This window comes from Callithrix jacchus, chromosome 4 (genome assembly GCF_049354715.1).
Source record: "Callithrix jacchus isolate 240 chromosome 4, calJac240_pri, whole genome shotgun sequence".
NCBI classification, from domain to species: Eukaryota; Metazoa; Chordata; class Mammalia; order Primates; family Cebidae; genus Callithrix; species Callithrix jacchus.
Window position 1 is genome coordinate 69,982,672 of NC_133505.1, and position 18,949 is coordinate 70,001,620.

The window sequence follows — 18,949 nt, forward strand, 5'->3', positions numbered from 1 at the left end:
AGTTTTTCATCTGGTGTGACACTAGGCTTCCGTATTGTTATCACAGTGGGACTATCTCAAGTATAGCTTAAAAATATACTTGTCCTTCACATTCTTAATACTTTTAGGTCAACATATCTGTAGCAGCAACTCCTTATGTTAAAACTTGGAAAGGGTAAAATATGGCTTCATACTGAAGACAGGGAAGGAAGGCCCTAAGAAATAAAAAAATAAACTGATTTGAGAGTGCACAGTCAGTCATGGGCAGAGTGGAGACATCAAGGCAGACATCCACATGTGTAGTTCATTCTCTTAACAACTTTGCCATAATGACTTACAAGCCTTACCTGTGAAACATTTCCCCCTCATTATCCTTTTCAGTCACATGTGCATTTACAACAGGAAAATGAGACAAAGACCAAAATGCTTTCAGAAGAAACTCAACAGTAGGAAAAAATAATACCAGAAATGAAGAGTGTCTCTATGTCTTTTCTTTGTAAAGGACAGAGTTCCCAGAGCTATTTTTGCTCTAGATGAAACTAAAAATGGCACTGCTGAATGCTTTAATAATCTTTATTGCATATTTGTGAAAATTATACTACATCGCTGCCATCTGTGGCGATTCATAAATCACAGAGCAATAAAGCCTCCTAATAAATCTTATGCTTTCTCTCTTCATATTATTGATCCCTTTTATTTGCTGATGCAAGAACTTTTCCATATGTTGATGCAGCATCTGTGATCTATGTGTCATTATCCTGTATGTCTAATAGCATTTTCAACAAATCAATATCTTTCCTCCTTGAAGATGGTCCTGCAGAATGAGTTGCTATGTGCTTGTGTGAGAATTGCTGAAATGCTGGAAGTGTGGGATGACTTGCCATTCCCTCATTAGTCTGAGGAAATTTGTAGGTGATCATTTGGGGACTTTACATGGGTTTTGTCACAGCTTCACCCTGTTAACTTTCTGGTGAGCAGCCTCAGCAGTTTTATCCTAATCACTGCACTGTGCCTAGTGGTCTTGCATCCCTGTTCAACTACTTGATAATCTCCTTAACCATAACCTCATAGTGGTACCACTTCTATCATCCTCCATCTGCTAACACATCAATCATAGCGGATTTGTTTGAGACTCATAATGTCTCATAGTGTTATCATCATTGTTGTTTTTATTTTTTGTTTTAAAATGTAAAGGACCCTGATGTAGTGAGACCATATTTAGTGCTGATTTGATAGTAAACTTGAAGAGCTGGTTTAAGAGGTTGGAGGTAAAACCAGTTATGCACTAGTTCTCTAAGCCATTCAGGCTGAGACACTTAGAGAAAACCCAATCTGCAGTGCTGTGTTATATTTCTTTCAGCTGCCAGCCTCTCACTTATGTGCAGTTTTGACAGTTTCTTTTGCCCTGCTTACGAGCACAGGCAGGTGATAGTACACTGCTGTAAAAAAAACTTCTTTGGGCTGAGTGTGGTGGCTCATGCCTGTAATCCCAGCACTTTGGGAGGTTGAGGTGGGCAAATCACCTAAGATCGGGAGTTCGAGATCAGCCTGATCAACATGGAGAAACTCTGTCTCTACTAAAACTATTTAAAAAAAATTAGCCGAGTCTGGTGCTGTATGCCTGTAATCCCAGCTACTTAGGAGGATGAGTCAGGAGATTCACTTGAACCTGAGAGGCGGAGGTTGTGGTGATTTGAGATTGTGCCATTGCAATCCAGCCTGGACAACTAGAGCAAAACTCTGTCTCAAAAAAAGCGAAAACAAAAACAACAACAACAAAAAACTTATTTGGATAGCTTTCAATGTTAAATCACCAACGTTTTAATTTTAAGCAAAAAGTCCGTGTTGCAAATAGAAGTATATGCCTTCATATTTCACAGACTCTCAGTCTAATATGTGTTTGATATGATATCACCTTAAGCCACCAAAGCCCATGTGCTGCCCAAACTTCATAAAACATACCATCCTGTTTTTTCAGTAAAGAAAAGTTTATATCTTAAATCAGATTCATTTTGAAATTTCACATGCTAACACAAGCATTAATGTTAAGTGGGAAAACTATAGAATCTTTAGCAATACATCAGAATAACTTCAAAATGAATTCAGTATTTTTACGTATTATTGTGTATATCATCTGACATACACTGAAAATATGAAACCATTTAATAAAGGTTAAATAAATACCATTGTTGAGTTAATAATGACTTCAAAATAAAAACAAATAGTATTCTAATAATACAAGCAATATAGCACTTTTAACGAAAATAATTCGTAAAAAGTAGCTTCAAATTTGGCTACTGCAATTAGGGAAGGAACAACTTAATCACAAAATCTTTTCTAGTACACCCAAATAAGTTAACTAAATTAAGAATTTCAACACCAGAAACTTAACAAAAATGCAAAAACAAACCAAACAAAATCTCCAAAATACAAAAATGTAAAAGTGTATATTTATGAGGCTTAATAAAGAAAGAAGAAAGGAAAAGAAGAAGATAGCACAGAGTGTGCCTTCCCTCTAACCACCCATTTCTGATCACAAGATGAGAAAATCCTACATTTAAGATCCTCCCTAATATAAATGTTGCTTGTAATACAAGGATATTAATACTTTCTTTTGAACCATGATATTACCGACAATAAGTCCTACAATTCCTTATACACAAGCAGAAAGTTATTGTAGTAGAAATGCGTAATCAAATGACATTTGATTCGTTCATTCAACTCATTGAGGAGAGGGTTTCATATTTTGTGTTACTTTTCTATCATGCTCTCCCAGCACAACCCATTTCCACCCATCAGAAAAGGAGCTAAGCTTTCCAAAGTATCATATCTTATTGACTTATTTACTCAGACTCAGAGAAGCAGTGCTTTAAGTAATTATCAGTTTAACTAATTTATCTTACTAGAGAAATGAAGTACTTCTAAAATAAGAGTCAAAATATTCTTATGTCCTAGCCCTATTATGAACACATTATTAAATCTTACTCATTTATTCAATCAAATACATATCTAAAAACAACTGCTGTCATTTTGACTTCAAAATGTCTCCGAGTCTGATTTCACATCTAAACAGCAACACCATCCACCAAGACCTCCAGCACGGAGGAAGCAGGAGTCATCATTGATTATACTTCATCCTCAACATTCATTTTATATCCACATCTTATTGATTTCACCTCCAGTAACTGTTTAATCAACCTCTTCTGTTTAATCAAGCCTTTTCCTTCTTCTGTTTTTACATCCTACAGTTTCCTGAGAGCTCTCCTCATAAAACATAAAATGAATCATGTAGCTACCTTGCTGACATGTTTAGGTGGCCTGCTAATACCTACAAATTAAACCCAAAAGCTTTATCATTATGCCATGTAAACCAAAGTGTTTCAACATCTTTCAATTGTGATGAACACTTAATGTTACAGGTTCAAAAAGCCCTATTCTTCCCAAATATGTTAACTTGACAACATCCAACACCTTTTTCTTCCTTATTCTTTTCCTTCTTTATAAGTTGTCTGTCATCTTCTTCACCAAACAAAATTCAACCAACCCTTATGCACCCAATTCAAATCTCACTCTTCTTGTATGAACCTTGCTTTCACGCCATCACCTTCTTTTTCTAGAAATTCTAATTATTTGGATGTTATTATGTGTGATGAACGTCTATTAACAATTTACATGCCTGCATGTAAATGAGATTCTGGAGGGCAAAGAATATCTAATTCATCCTTGAATCTGAATATTTCACACAATGCCTAGCACTAGAGTCCATAAATATTTATTGAATCAAGTAAAATTCTCTAATCTTTTAAATATGCAAACATGATCTATGTATCTTATTTAAATAAATATGGCTTATGACTTAGTAGCTGATTATAGATAGATATTATAAAACTATATTGTTTAAAGTTCTGTCATGGTATATTTCTACCAAAATGCTCAGACAGAAAAAGAAGAGATCCAGTTGGAAATGCTCTTGTAAAGACCACTTTTATTCTATGGTAAACATAAGAATATACCTCTGACTACCAGTTCCTCAGGGAACACACGTTACTGAAGCCTCTCTTTTTTCAACCACAGAAAAGTCCTTTTGTAGAATTCAATCCTATAACCCTATTCAATGGAGTTAATGATTGTTTCACCTGAGTGATAAGTGATAGTAATATATTAAGATTTAGAGAAAGGTGTACAAGATAACACAGCTGAAAGCAGATACAATATTTAAAATATAATTCCTGGAGAATGAAAACTAAATCTGTAAGACAGGGCTCCATAGAAACATCATGTTCCATTTCAGGCTTTCAAAGCAGATTTACAAATGAAACATTTCATAAACAATGAATAACATGCACTTAACCTCACGCAGAGGAAAATTACAACTGAGCATGCATGCATAATTTGCACTACAGTAATCTTATTTTCTAGCAAATGCAATGAATCCTGTCACCAAATGGTGAGCAAAGACAAAGTGATGGGTGGCATACTGATGTTACTGAAATTCTTTCCAGAGGAATATGGATATAAAAATATAAGTGTAATGTTTTGTTCATGTAATTTTTAATTGCCAGTAAATGTAAACAAATAATTTCATTAAGCTATTGGTATGTTGGTTAGAAGAATCCACTCATAAGGCTGAGGAATTAAATCTTAAAGTATCATCCTGGGGGTGGAGAGATGGTCATATTTCTGCATTGCATAATTTTGCTTTTTTCAGTGATACCATTTCCTTCAGTTTTCTCACTTGCAGAAAGCATGGATTTCTGGTACTTTAAAAAATTTATTAGACTTTTAGTTTATTATTTTGCATACATATAAACCGTGGGTTACCCAGCTGTTTACAAGTTTACTCATGAATCTTAACTCTCTTGCCCTGACTTATCAAACAGTAGCCATATCACCTACCAGTTCCTTAGGGAACACACATTACTGAAGCTTCTCTTTTTTCTTTAAATGTGTTATAAGTAGTAAACTACATATTTATTTTCTGGAAAAACACAAAACCCTTTCACTTCTTGCGAATGAAGATAAAAATATGTTTTAATAAAATAGTCAAAAGTAAAGGTGAGGCTTGTTTTTATGTTTAAAAAGATTCCCTAATTAATCATCTTAGCCAACAACATCTTAGCACACACAATCTCATCATGCAATATTAAGACAAAGACCCAATCCTTGAACATGGTATGGACTTCATTTATGGCTATTGGACCAAAGGTGATGACATAGATTTGTAAAATATCTCAGAGGAATAAGTTGTTTCTTTACAAAGTAGCCTAATAAGTACTTTTGTCTAGAACAACCTACTTAAGTACAATGATGCCTGTCAGCTATATCGTCACTTCTAACTCTATTGAAAGATACAAATGAAATCACTATTGAAGCAGGAAGTTTCCCTGACCCCTTCACGGGTAGAAACTGGAGTGCATGGGCACCGGAACCAGCTGGCTGCTTCTTTGGGGCAGCAGGGGTGGACTCCACTGGCTCAGTCTCACAGCGCTCCACCCGTCGCAGGAATGGGAGTGCAGGTGAACAGGTGCAGGAGTCAAGGTGAGTGTTTTTGGGCACCGGCAAAAAACAAAACTGTGCAGGCCCTGTGGCAGCATCTCGTGGGGAGTACCCACGATCTCTAAAGCCCCAGAGAACATGTGTTACAGTGCTCTTTCAGCTTTGCCATCTGCGGACAGCTTAAGTGTTAAACAGCTCAGTGGGCCCTCTGCTGTTTCATGTGTAGTGGTTGCTCTCCACCAGCAAGGGCAGGGAGTCAGTGTGATAGACTTCAGTGTACACACCCATGGCACAGGAGCTCTTGTTTGGTGTCCAGGAAAAATCAGTTCTTATGAACGAATTGAAGGGTGGTGAATGCAGAGGATTTTAATACTGATGAAAGTGGATCTCTCTGGGAAAAGGAGATGGAAAGCAGATGGAGTGGGAAGGCGATCTTCCCCTGGAGTCTAGCCATCCTTGGCCAGACTTCTCTCCAAAGCCACATTGTCAACCTGTCCCTCTGAAGGCAAGCTGCTTCTCTCTGATGTCCAGTTGCTTCTCCTTTTCTCTGCTCTCTGCTGGTGGAGACGGGTTTTTATAGGCAAAGAATGATGGGCAGGGAGGGTGATGGGTAGTTCTGGCAAAGGCAACATTTGAGTGGGAAAACAGGAATACATGTTCTCATGTTGGGCCATGGTTCCAGGTTTGAGGGTGAGACCCTTGCCAGAGACCTGCCCTCTTCTGCCCAGAATTTCCCTGCCTCCTGTCCTTACACTACTAAAGCTCTATAGTATCAGAAACCCAAGGGATGTAAATTATAATATTGCTTAGCAAGTATTCACTTTCTATCCCCTTCTGTAAAAAAAAAAACTGTATTTCTCTATCCAATTGATGTTGAACATGGCTATGTGACTTGCTTTTCCTAATGAGATAACAGTGGAAATTATGTGTAGAGAATTTGAAATGTGCTTTTGTGATTTGACTTGGTCTCACACTTTGATCTTTTTTTCATAAGAAGGATATGTCTCAGATAACTTCAGGTTTAAGAAGGGTGAGAAACAGGTGAACATAGTTCACAGCTAGAAAACAAGACCAATTGTGCCAAATCTATATTAGCTGAACTCCTGTCAACCCATAGATGAGTAAGAAATAGATTCTCATTGGCAAGCAGGTTGGTAAGTAGTTTGGTGTAAAAGTAATCACACATTGGGCGCTGTGGCTCATGCCTGTAATTACAGCACTTTGGGAGGCTGAGGCAGGCAGATAACCTGAGGTCAGGAGTTCAAGACCAGCCTGGCCAACATGGTGAAATCTTGTCTCTATTAAAAATATAAAAATTAGCCAGGTATCTTGGAATATGCCTGTAGTCCCAGCTACTTGGGAGGCTGAGGCAGGAGAATCACTTGAACCCAGGAGGCAGAGGTCAGTGAGCCAAGGTTGCACCACTGTCAGCCTGGGTGACAGAGCGAGATTCCATCAAAAAAAAAAAAAAAAAAACAGAAGAAGAAGAAGGAAAAAGAAAAGAAATCATGGTTTTTGTTATTAAAAGTAATGGTGAAAACTGCAATAACTTTTACACCAATATAATACATGCCAATGAGTTTTGATTTTTTTTTACACCATGTTATTTTGGATACAAATGACTGATACACAAAGGAATAAAAGCATTTTATCAATACACAAGGAGAAGAAAGATTTTAAATGTCACTCAATTGTGAAACTATTTGTTTAACTGGTAAAATAATTGTAAAACATGGAAGTTTACTGTTGTCATGCATGTAAATACATTAATAATGACAGATTTTGAAAAGTAAAGCATATAATGAGAAAATATAAGAGGAAAATGATAAATATAGAAAAATCTTAGAAATTTCATTGGTGAAAGGACGAAAAAATCAAGATGCTTAAAGGGATATTGGGAAAGGGAAGACTTTTTAATTTTTTTTATTTAAAGGAATATATGATCTAAATATATTTACAATTAGAAGTAAAATATCAATGAAGCAGGAGATCTAAAATGCAAGGGAAGGAGTTATTAACTGATTTCAAACAAAGCTTTAGCTCAGTTGGTTTGTAAATGACATTCTGCACCCAGTGAAAGAGAGGAAACAAACTTACTCTGAGATGAAAGGAAAAAAGAGTAATGTTACAGGTAAGTTTTAAAGACAGAAGGAAGCTGAAACCACCTAGACATGTTGAAATGACAAGATAGATAGCAAAGGCACTTGCACTAGATGACTTACATTTGCCAACATGGAGTAAGGGGATTGTGTGACTGAATAAATTGGAGAAGTGTACAAAAATTTTTTAGTGTGAATTTTGTTTTCTATTTAAATATATATAAGGTTATTGGGAAGAAGTAGTAACAGAGGCCATGTTTACAGTAAATAAGTTTACAGTGAGGACTGAATCTAAGCAATGCTTTGACAAGGAGAAATGGATAAAAGTTATTTTGGTTTGAAGGTTTTTGAGATCTGGCTTCACACTCTCTCTCTTTTTCTTTTTTCTTACATCTTACTGCAGATGCTATCAGTCTTCTGACCAAATCCTTATAAGGTCACCCAGGAGTCATGTGGAAGAGTTTACTCTCTTAGTGTGATGCAATAGATTATGACTTAGCAAATATTCACCCACCACTGTGCCCACACCAGTGGAAGAATACAGTGCCGTGTCCTGCTCTTTATAGTTTTATTTTCCCTCTAAGCTTTTAAAATATTGTTCCACATATCTCTATGCCCCTTTCCTTTCATTGCACTTTCTTCAGGAAAATTCTTCCTTCTTCAATTACTTTATCTCCTGTGATTATTCATTATACAGAACTCTTTAGCTCTTGCTATCATTCATCATTTATTTGACATACCATAATTTTTTTAATATTTCACTTTCCATGAATCTACCTACTCAACCTTCTTCTCTCCAGAACAGAATGCAAATTATTGGGGGTAGGGATGCCCATGTGGTGTATTCTTCTATCCCCTGTGCTTACAAATTTGCTCTATATTTGCATGAACTTTAATACATATTTGTATCAATAACAAAGATGATAACGACAAGAGCAAATTATCCAAAGATTTGACATTATTCATATTAGTAATATTACAAATCCTTTGTCTTGTTAAGATTAATTCTGAAATGTGATTTTAACTTCTAATTAAGGCTTCCTTTGGGGCAGGCAATTTCAATGTCCAGGGTCCTTTTACTTCTGCTTTCCTGTTTTTAACATAGAGCAACTACAGTTTCATCTTGGAAAAAAGAAAATCAGAGATTTCATCAAATAACTTCATATTTTACATGAACAAGATATTTACTTTCTTTTAAAAAACAAACCATACTGAAACTGGACCCCTTCCTTATACCTTATACAAAAATTAACTCAAGATAGATTAAAGGTTTAAATATAAGACCTAAAACCATAAAAATCCTAGAAGAAAACCTAGGCAATACCATTCAGGATATAGGCATGGGCGAAGCCTTCAACACTAAAACACTAAAAGCAATAGCAACAAAAGCCAAAATTGACAAATGGGATCTAACTAAACTAAAGAGCTTCTGCACAGCAAAAGAAACTATCATCAGAGTGAACAGGCAACCTACAGAATGGGAGAAAATGTTTGTAATCTATTCATCTGACAAAGGGTTAATATCTAGAATCTACAAGGAATTTAAACACATTTACAAGAAAAATACAACCCCATCAAAAAGTGGGCAAAGGATATGAACAGATGCTTCTCAAAAGAAGACATTTATGTGGCCAACAAATATATGAAAAAATGCTCATCATCACTAGTCATTAGAGAAACACAAACCAAAACCACAATCAGATACCATCTCACACCAGTTAGAATGGCAATCATTAAAAAGTCAGGAGACAACAGATGCTGAAGAGGATGTGGAGAAATAGGAACACTTTTACACTGTTGGTGGGAGTGGAAATTAGTTAAACCATTGTGGAAGACAGTGCGGAGATTCCTCAATGATCTAGAATGATAAATATCATTTGAAACAGTAATCCCATTACTGGGTATATATCCAAAGGATTATAAATCATTCTGTTACAAAGACACATGCAAACATATGTTTATTGCAGCACTATTCACAATAGCAAAGACTTGGAACCAACTCAAATGCCCATCGATGATGACTGGATAAAGAAAATGTGGCACATATAGATCATGGAATACTATGCAGCCATAAAAAAGGATGAGTTCATGTCCTTTGCAGGGACATGGATGAAGCTGGAAATTATCACTCTCAGCCAACTAACACAGGAACAGAAAACCAAAAGCTACATGTTCTCATTCATAAGTGGGAGTTGAACAATGAGAACACATGGACACAGGGAGAGGAATATCACACACCATAGACTATTAGGGGGTGGGAGGCTAGGGGAAAGATAGCAGGGGCAGGGATATCATCCTCATAGGTTAATTAGGAGAAATACCTCATGTAGGTAATGGGTTGATGGTTGCAACAAACCACCATGGCACGTGTATACCTATGTAACAAACATGCACATTCTACACATGTATCCCAGAATTAAAGTGTTAAAAAAAGAAAGAAAGATATTAATTCCTAGACTGGATAGCAGAGAAAACTGTAAAAGTTTTAATACCAGTGTTTCTTCCAAATACCTGTTAACTGATTAATTGCACTCCATATACACCTTTTGCAACTGTTTGCCATACAGTCTGTTTACAAACATCTTAGATATGGCAGATTGACAAATATAAAGCACCAAGATACAAAACAAAATTCATATGAATTATACTAATTTATTTTTATTTTTTAATTTTAATTTTTTGAGGGAATCATAAGTATAAATTTACTATGTACCTAGTGGTGTAAAGTAAAATTGTAGGCATAATAACAAAAAGGAAATAATCAAGTTTACAAGTGCTCAGCTTCAAACCCAAAGCTGGGAAATAAGAGGAGAGGCCCAGGTGCCTCAGGGATCAGGCAGATAAGACCAATAAATGAAACAGACCAGATGAGAGTACAAGTCTTGCCAAGAGAGGCAATCCCTACTTAACTCCAATTGATTGTTCTTGTTCGAAAACACAAATCACAGTTGCCAAACATACTGATTGTACAGGATAAGCCAGAAATTCTGATGTTTAATGTGAAACCTCTTGATTTCTTAGATGGTAGCACAATTTTCTTGAAAACACTAAGTAAGCTAAATAAAGCTGACGATCCATCAGTTTCAGTGCTGTGCTGTTCAGACGATGAAGGGCATATCCCCTAATTATGGTGTTAGGCTGCCACTCACCAGCCACAATTTGTAACAGCAGCAATAGCGTCACCAGATAGGGCTCTCCCACTTTGCTTTGCACACACTCCTGAGCCCTGGAGAAAAACAAATTCTACAGAAACAGGTGGAAAGTTCATCTAAGCCACTCTTCCTAGCTTTTGTGATTAACTGCTGGCCTACAGGCAATAAATTGTGAACTGCTCCTGCAAGAAGGCTTTCGTGTCTGGGAGGCCTTGATCTAGTTCAGAAGGTAAGAATGCTTCTCATAGGACTTCCAAGTACTTTGAGGCCCCTGGTCAGATGGCAGGCATTTCTGGTCACCAGCACCTGATGACTAACAGATAGGAGCAGAGCAGTCATACACAAATTCAGGAGTTTGGTGCCCAACAGAGGGTACATTGATTTCACAACATTATCTACTCTGGGAATGATCCACGTGGCTGCCACAATGATGTTGCTGACACTGACTGAAGTCTTCTTCTCAGCCTCTGAGCCCATTGTCATGGCAACAAGTTTTTCTCTCCAAGTGTGACAAATCTTCAAGATGACAATGCAGTGGGACATGAGACCCAAGGCATCCTAGATCCAGTCTTCATTCTCCAGAATGACCTCTATACGGGAGTTGGTAGTGACATAATTCAATTCTAACTCAGTGAGTTCAGATTGGGTATCCATGTTACCCAAGAGACTCAAAATGGGCTTGGAATAATAGTGCTGGAGCAGTAGCATTGCTCTCAAACCACCACTGAGACTGCAAACAAAGCCAGAAAGATGGTAGCCAGCATGCTTTTGGCAACAATTAACATGGTCTTGCTGTTTCCCAGTGGCTCCTGACTCAGTCTCACTGATATCCTCCTCATAGGTTAATTTTCTCAACTTGTAGATAAGTAGCCCTGTGATGGCGGGAGCAAGCTATACTAACTTATTTTTTAAAGAAATGAAGAAGTACTTTTAAATACCAGAAAATATGATACCTTCAGTTACGTTTAAAACAACAATAAAACAAACAAAACACTTAGATGAAAATGACAAGTCCTAGTAACAATATTATAGTGTGGTGCTTACCCAATCAGTAATCTTCTGCTCACGTTGTAGATATTTTAAGGGGGAAAAAAAAGTGGAAACAAACAAACAAAAAAATAGATTTACTGTTGGCCATATGAAAATAATTACTTTATTCCATTTTCAATAAAGTAATATAATTCAGAAAAGCTTTGTTGAGGACTCAAGTGAATGAGCACTTTGTAACCTTTACTTCCAAGAAACATTCCTTTTAATATCCATGTAAGTTATCTATAGGAAACATATTTCTAGCATTTTTTTTAAATTTTTTGAAGTGTTGTTTGAAGCTTTGAAGTATTCCTGAGCAATTTTTGTTTGGAGAGAAAAAGTAGATATCTGGTATATGTAATAGGCACAATTTTTAGTTTGCTTGTATTTTGATGCAATTTTTACACCCTGAAAATACTGCTGGAAGAGCATAAAGATGATAATAAGTTAAATCAATTTCCTAATAAAAAATTTTTGGGTTTATGCAGACAATCTGTCATAAGTTGTTCATGACTATTTGTAAATATTTCTTTTATTCATTTACAAATTTTTGTAAAAATTGAGGCCACTCTGTTCCATTTTCTCTATGTTCTCTCTCAAGGAAAAAACAATTTCTACCTAAAACTGCACTAGAACGTGTATATATGCTCACACATGTGTCCACATGGGAAACAGTAGAGACTGGAAAAAATGTAAATACTGATAAGAAGGAGTATTACTAGTGTCCTCTCAGAAATAAAAAACAAAATCAAGAACCACTGTTTGTTCTTAATTTTAATATATCTTTTAAGTATTTGCACAAAGTGACATTCTGATTCATTATGATTTCAGATTAACAATTCTGTATTATTCTTCTATTATGTTTCTATTCTCTTTTTCTCTCTAATGTATATTGCACAGAGGTATGTTTATATAAACCTAAGTATGCTAATGAGGTGATTAAGACATAATATAGGCTATATTATAGGACTTAAGTGTCTCGTCTAAATTACTTACTTTATGGTATAGTATAGGTTAAGTGTACTGACCTTTTCTTCTGTCTCCTATGCACTATGCTATGTATTTGAATTTGGATAGTGACACAACTGATCTGAAAATTACATGAATATACTCCTTTCAAATAATATCTATATGAGAAGAAAAAAATTTTGAAAAAAGTGCATAACTTATACTTTGTCTTATTTAAGTATTTCTACTACATAGCAAGTAAAGTATTTGTGTTTGATTTCACTTTCTTAAATGAAAGAAAAATGATTGTACACATTTTAATGTTATTGAAACCTTAATGATATTAGGGAAATATCAAAAGAGAAATATTAAAAGTGGTTACAATTGAGGGACAGTGTCTGACAAAGTACTTATTTGCTTTTTGACATAAATGTAGTCTGAATATCAATGAAGTTGTTAGGTAGCAAGTTAGTAATGTACATAATGTAATAACCAATAGATACAAATTCCTATTTCATGGATGATGAAAATAAAGACAAAACAACTATGATCCACATTGGGAAACTGAAAACAGGAGCATATAGTTAGATTAATTTAAATAGACCTTTCTGAGTTTTATATTTCAGTTACAATCAAACTGATAGCTTAGTTCTTGCAATTCTATAAAAAATGTATTAAATTTAATACGTGGCATTGGTTGTATACTTGAAAATTAGTTATGGATATTCTCAAGCCCTTTCTATATTATTACAAAGGTTTTCTTCTGATAATGTATACTACTGGTTAGTAAAAATTCACAGTAAATACAATGAAAATATACCAATGTAAATTTTAACTGAATTTGAAATTCAAATCCAGCTAGATTTGAATTTATTCTTTCCATTCCCTTTTCATTACATGTTTGAAGAAACTTCTATAAATGTTTCCTTTTATAGAAATGAGATAGTTAAATATATTACATATAAATAGAAATTATATAGTTAAAAATAAAATTCTATTTTGAGTATTGAATAAACAATGAAGAAACTACTGACTTCCTGGAATATTTTAGATATATTCAAAATAAAATTATCTAAAGGGTGGTTGAAGAAATAACAGAAATGTTAATTTCTTAAAACCATCTTTACTATTTTAGTGTTATTGCACTAAGTCTATGACTCAGTGACAATAAAACTACTTTAAAGTATTTTTTCTAGATTCTTTAAGGAGTATTGATTACAAAATCTTCCTCAAATTTGTTCCTTCCTTTGGTCCATTATCATAACTGTTACTATTTTATCTCTTCTGTAGAGTCTTTTCTGGTAAGCCAAACATTTTCCTAACTGCTTTTAACATTATATTTCTATTGCAAAATGATTCCTGTGTGAGGTATTTCTACATTTTCAAATTAGCAGTATTTATTAAGTATATATGTTAGTTCTCACCACTGCACAGACACTGAGCCAAAGCTGGAGTATACAAGAGTGAGCAAAATCAGACAAGGTAAGCTTATTATTGAAGAAGACAGAGAATAAGGTAATCAAACAAAGAAACATAAAATAAAAATGTACAATAATTCCTACAAATAAAAATTGTAAAATAATCCGACGAACTTGTCCTTTTCTGGGAAACAGTAGAATACAATTTATCATTTTACATTACCTTATGTTGTTTCACTGTGTGGTCATTTTCATTTTAGATGAGTATAGTTTGCCTTTCATACTGTGCATCACCCCAAGTTGTGAAGAAACAATGTAATGCACTACTTCTTATTCATCACTTTGACTCTAGGCACGCAGAAGGTCTGTCTGATAGCTTACTACATACATGAAGACCAATATCATGTTTGTGATAGAAATCTTATATTAATCTACTGTGATATAAAGAGTTTCTGGATTTGCATCTTTAAAAATCATAAAATACCTTTCTTTACAAAAACATCCTAACCAAACATCATTGATATCAGTATTCCTTTCTTTCCCTAATTCAATATTAATTTCTTTTTGTTTTTACTGTATGTTCTACTTTAGTAAAACACCAAGTTTTATTGGGTAAAGTATAATTTATGATGTTATATAACAGTCCATTTTCAACAAAGTACAATCACGCTTTAACATGGCAGAGAAAAACAATGGTAATTCATTATCCAATGATAATTGTAAAACATTTCTCTGAAGCAAAATCTGGAAATATTCACCTCTCTTTTCTTAAAGCTAATTCAGCCACAAGGATGGCTTCACAAGCTTGGCACTTTGTATAATTTAATTTTCTGCTGCCATCATCTTGAAATTCTTAATAATTTTATCTTGGAATTCATGTTTTACAAGTGAGGTCTGCTAGGTCTGACAGGACAATGCAATATGCCAGTGAACAGAGCTGCTTCCTTTGTAGACAGCATGCCCAGTTTCTTATGAACACAGAATTCTTGTGGACACACAACATGCAGGAGTTCAGCAAGACTCAGGTCTACCACAAAGTGAGAATGTTATGTCAGCCACAGAATAACTGTGATAAGGAAGGGGAGCACTGACATCCTTGAGAGGCCACAGTTTCCATTTGAACAACACATGTTTTAACTGTAGAAAGAATGCAATGATGTTCTAGCACGAATGAAAAACTCTACCACATCCTTTATTTGTGTTACTCCTCTCTGTAACCAACCCTGGATGTTCGAAGCCTGGTTCCCCTTTCTTAAAGTCTTTCCTCAACTCATTACTATGCTAAAGGTATAGAGGTTGGCAGCATGTGTGCTATCAAGAAGTGAAATAAACATTTGTGTAGTTTGTGCAGTATTTCCACCATTCTGATAAGGATTTGTTGTAGTCTAGATATTTGTCCCCTCAAAACCTCATATTGAAATGTGATCTCCAGTGTTGGAAGTGGGGCCTGGTGGGAAGTTGTTGGGTAATGAAGGGGCTGGATGGAGCTGAATCCCTCATGAATGGCTTGGTACCTTCCCTACAGTAATGAATGTGTTCTCACTCTAATAGTTACCACGTGTCTGCTTGTTAAAAAGAGCCTGACACCTTTCTTGCTTTCTCTTTGTGTGTGTGACAGGCCTGTTCTCCCTTCACCTTACTCCATGAGTAAAAGCTTCCTGAAGACTTAAAAGAAGCTGAGCAGATGTTGGTGCTGTGCTTGTATAGCCTGCAAAACTGTGAGCCAAATAAAACTCTTTTCTTTACAAGTAACTCAGTCCCCGGTAGTTCTTTATGGCAGTTAAAAATGGACTAATACAGGATACAATATATGTTGTGTAATTTTGGTGATGCTACTTTTAATTTAAAGGCCCATATATTTGTATAGAAATGACATTGAACAATAGAAAATGAAGAGTTTAATCTATGTTCATATTTGAAAATTTAATTTTTTCTTTATTTAGTACAACAATAATAGTCATTAAAAAAATACCCTGACAAAACCAGAGAAAGACCATGGAAAAAAGAAAAAAGATTCATATTTTGGTAATTATTTTTTTGAGATGGAATTTTGCTCTTGTTGCCCAGGCTGGAGTGAAATGGCACAATCTTGGCTCACTGCATCCTCCACCTCCCAGGTTCAAATGATTCTCCTGCCTCAAACTCCTGAGTAGCTGGGATTACAGGTGCCTGCCACCAGATCCCACTAGTTTTTGTATTTTTAATAGAGACAGGGTTCTGCATGTTTGGCCAGGCTGACCTCGAACTCCTGGCCTCAGGTTGACCACATCAGCCTCCCAAATTGCTGGGATTACTGACATGAGCCACCACACCTCACCAGTAATTTTAACAGTACTTTTTTCTTTTAGTTTGAAAAAGAGGGTCCTTTTTTTTCACCCCAATAAGCAAGTTACTAAACTGGACCTCTATAGCCTCAGACAATTAATTACTTTTTCATCCTTCAAGTTAGATGTGTCAGTCATGCAACAATCATTTCAGTCACATCTCAGTAAGTTTATGATAATAACTTTATTGTATTGTTTCTAGAATTTACATTATATTTTAGACTTTGTTTAAAAATTATAAAAAAATAAAAATATCAGAATGAATTATCTTGGTTTTATACTTCAGTATTAGGTCATGGAATCCAGATAATGGTTAAATGATTATTAGTTTTCTGTATTTTGAACAGTCATTAAAAGCTTATATACTCTGTTCACCTTGGAGAACAGGTGATCTATAGAAGCAGAGCATAATAGTTTTTGTGTCCAAAACTTTTAATGCTAATCTTTATTGTAGTTTATTTTGGTACCCAAACAAACCTATATTCTAGCATAATTAAACAGAGCAGAGACCACAGAACACTATGCCATAGAAAAAGTAGGGTGATGGCTCTACTCTGGTTGTCACTTCCCATATGTCTAATGGACACATTATCTTCCATGCCTGTCATCATACAGTAACTTTGAATATCCAGCTAAAAGTCCAGAGTCTGTCCAGAAAGAACATTTGACATCATGTCCATTTTTTTTTCATTAACTCATGAACAAACCATATTCTGTTCATGGGAAATGGCTAATTCTAGTATAAATCCTACTGAAGAAGATAATTGATAAGCTCTATCATTTTTTTTCTATTTTGAGAATGCATGCCAATAGATTAATTCCATTTTATGACACTGTATATGCAAAAATGCATATTTTTTGAACAAGTAGTCAGTGCAAATTTTAAAAAACCTACATGTTATCAGTGATTTGAGTCTAGGTTGAAGCTACCCATTACACATGACGTTAAGGATGATTTGCAAGTAGATTGGAATCTACTAGGTCCTGAAATAATCTCATCCTCTACTTTTTAATGTTTAGTTTATTTAAGGAGGTTGTACTAGGGGATCTGATGAGAAGGAGAAACATTACTTAATCTTCATACTTTGAGAGCATGAACAAGTGTCTCTAAGACTAGAAGAATAATCAGCAAGTTCTATGAGCAATTATAACTTGGTAACAGCACTTTAAAAATAGCTCCCAGCTTTTTAATTTAGTATTTGATTTTTGCTATTGAGTTGTAAGAGTTCCTTACATATTCTGAATATTACCTTCTTATCAGATACAGTCATGTACCACAGAATGATATGTCGGATCAATGATGGACTGCATATATGACAGATGTCTCATAATATTATAATGGAGCTGAAAATTTCTATCATCTAATGAGGTATTAGCCATCATAACAATGTAGTGCAAAGCATTATTCAAATGTTTGTGGTGATGCTGGTACAAACAAACCTATAAGGTTGCCAGTCATATATCCCATATAATTTTGTATATAATACTTAATATGACAATAAACAACTATGGTACTGATTTACTATCATATAACTGCATGTTGTTTTAGAGTGCATTCCTTCTGCATATAAAAAAATGTTAACTACAAAATAGCCTCAGGCTGCTCCTTCAGGAGGTGTTACAGAAAAAGGAACTGTTATAAAAGATGATGGCTTCATGCATGTTATTGCCTCAAAGATCTTCCAGTAGGAAATAATTTTGAGGTGAATGTCAGGGATATTCATGGTCCTGACACTATGGAGGACTAGGCTAATGTAAGTGTTTGCCTCTTAGATTTTAACAAAAATGTTTAAAAAGCTAAAAATTTAAAATAGATGAATATTTAAAAGCTTATTTAATAAGGATATAAAGAAGGAAAGTTGTTTTGTATAGCTAAAGAATATATGTGTTTTAAACTGAGTGTTAATACAAAGGAGTAAAAAAGTTAAAAATAACTAAAAAGCTCAGAAAGATGTAATATCTAGCATCTATAGGGAACTTAAATTTACAAGAAAAAAATAACCCCACTAAAAGTAGGCAAAGGACATGAACAGACACTTCTCAAAAGAAGACATACATGTGCTACCAATCATATGAAAAAAAAGCCCAACATCTCTAATGATCTAACTGATCATTAGAGAAAGGCAAATTAAAACCACAATGTGATACCATCTCATATGAATTAGAATGCTATTACTAAAAAGTCAAAAAATAACATGCTTGCAATGTTGTGGAGAAAAAAGGTAAACTTATACACTGTTGGTGGGAGTGTAAATCAGTTCAGCCATTGTGGGAGACAGTGTGGGAATTTCTCAAAGACCTGAAGACAGAAATATTTATTCCAGAAATCCCATTACTGGGTATATTCCCAAAAGAATATAAATCATTCTATTATAAAGACACATACATGTATATATGTTCATTACAGCATTTTTCACAGCAGTGAAGATATGGAATCAACCTAAATGCCCACAAATAATAGACTGGATAAAGAAAATGTAATACATATACACAATGGAATATTA

At 34.9% G+C, this 18,949-nt stretch overlaps 1 protein-coding gene across 1 annotated transcript in view; it reads right to left on the reverse strand.

Moving 5' to 3' along the window:
* The window catches only part of EYS (EGF-like photoreceptor maintenance factor), a 1,911,700-nt gene that overhangs the window by 1,056,290 nt on the left and 836,461 nt on the right, over window positions 1-18,949 (reverse strand). The window lies entirely within an intron of this gene.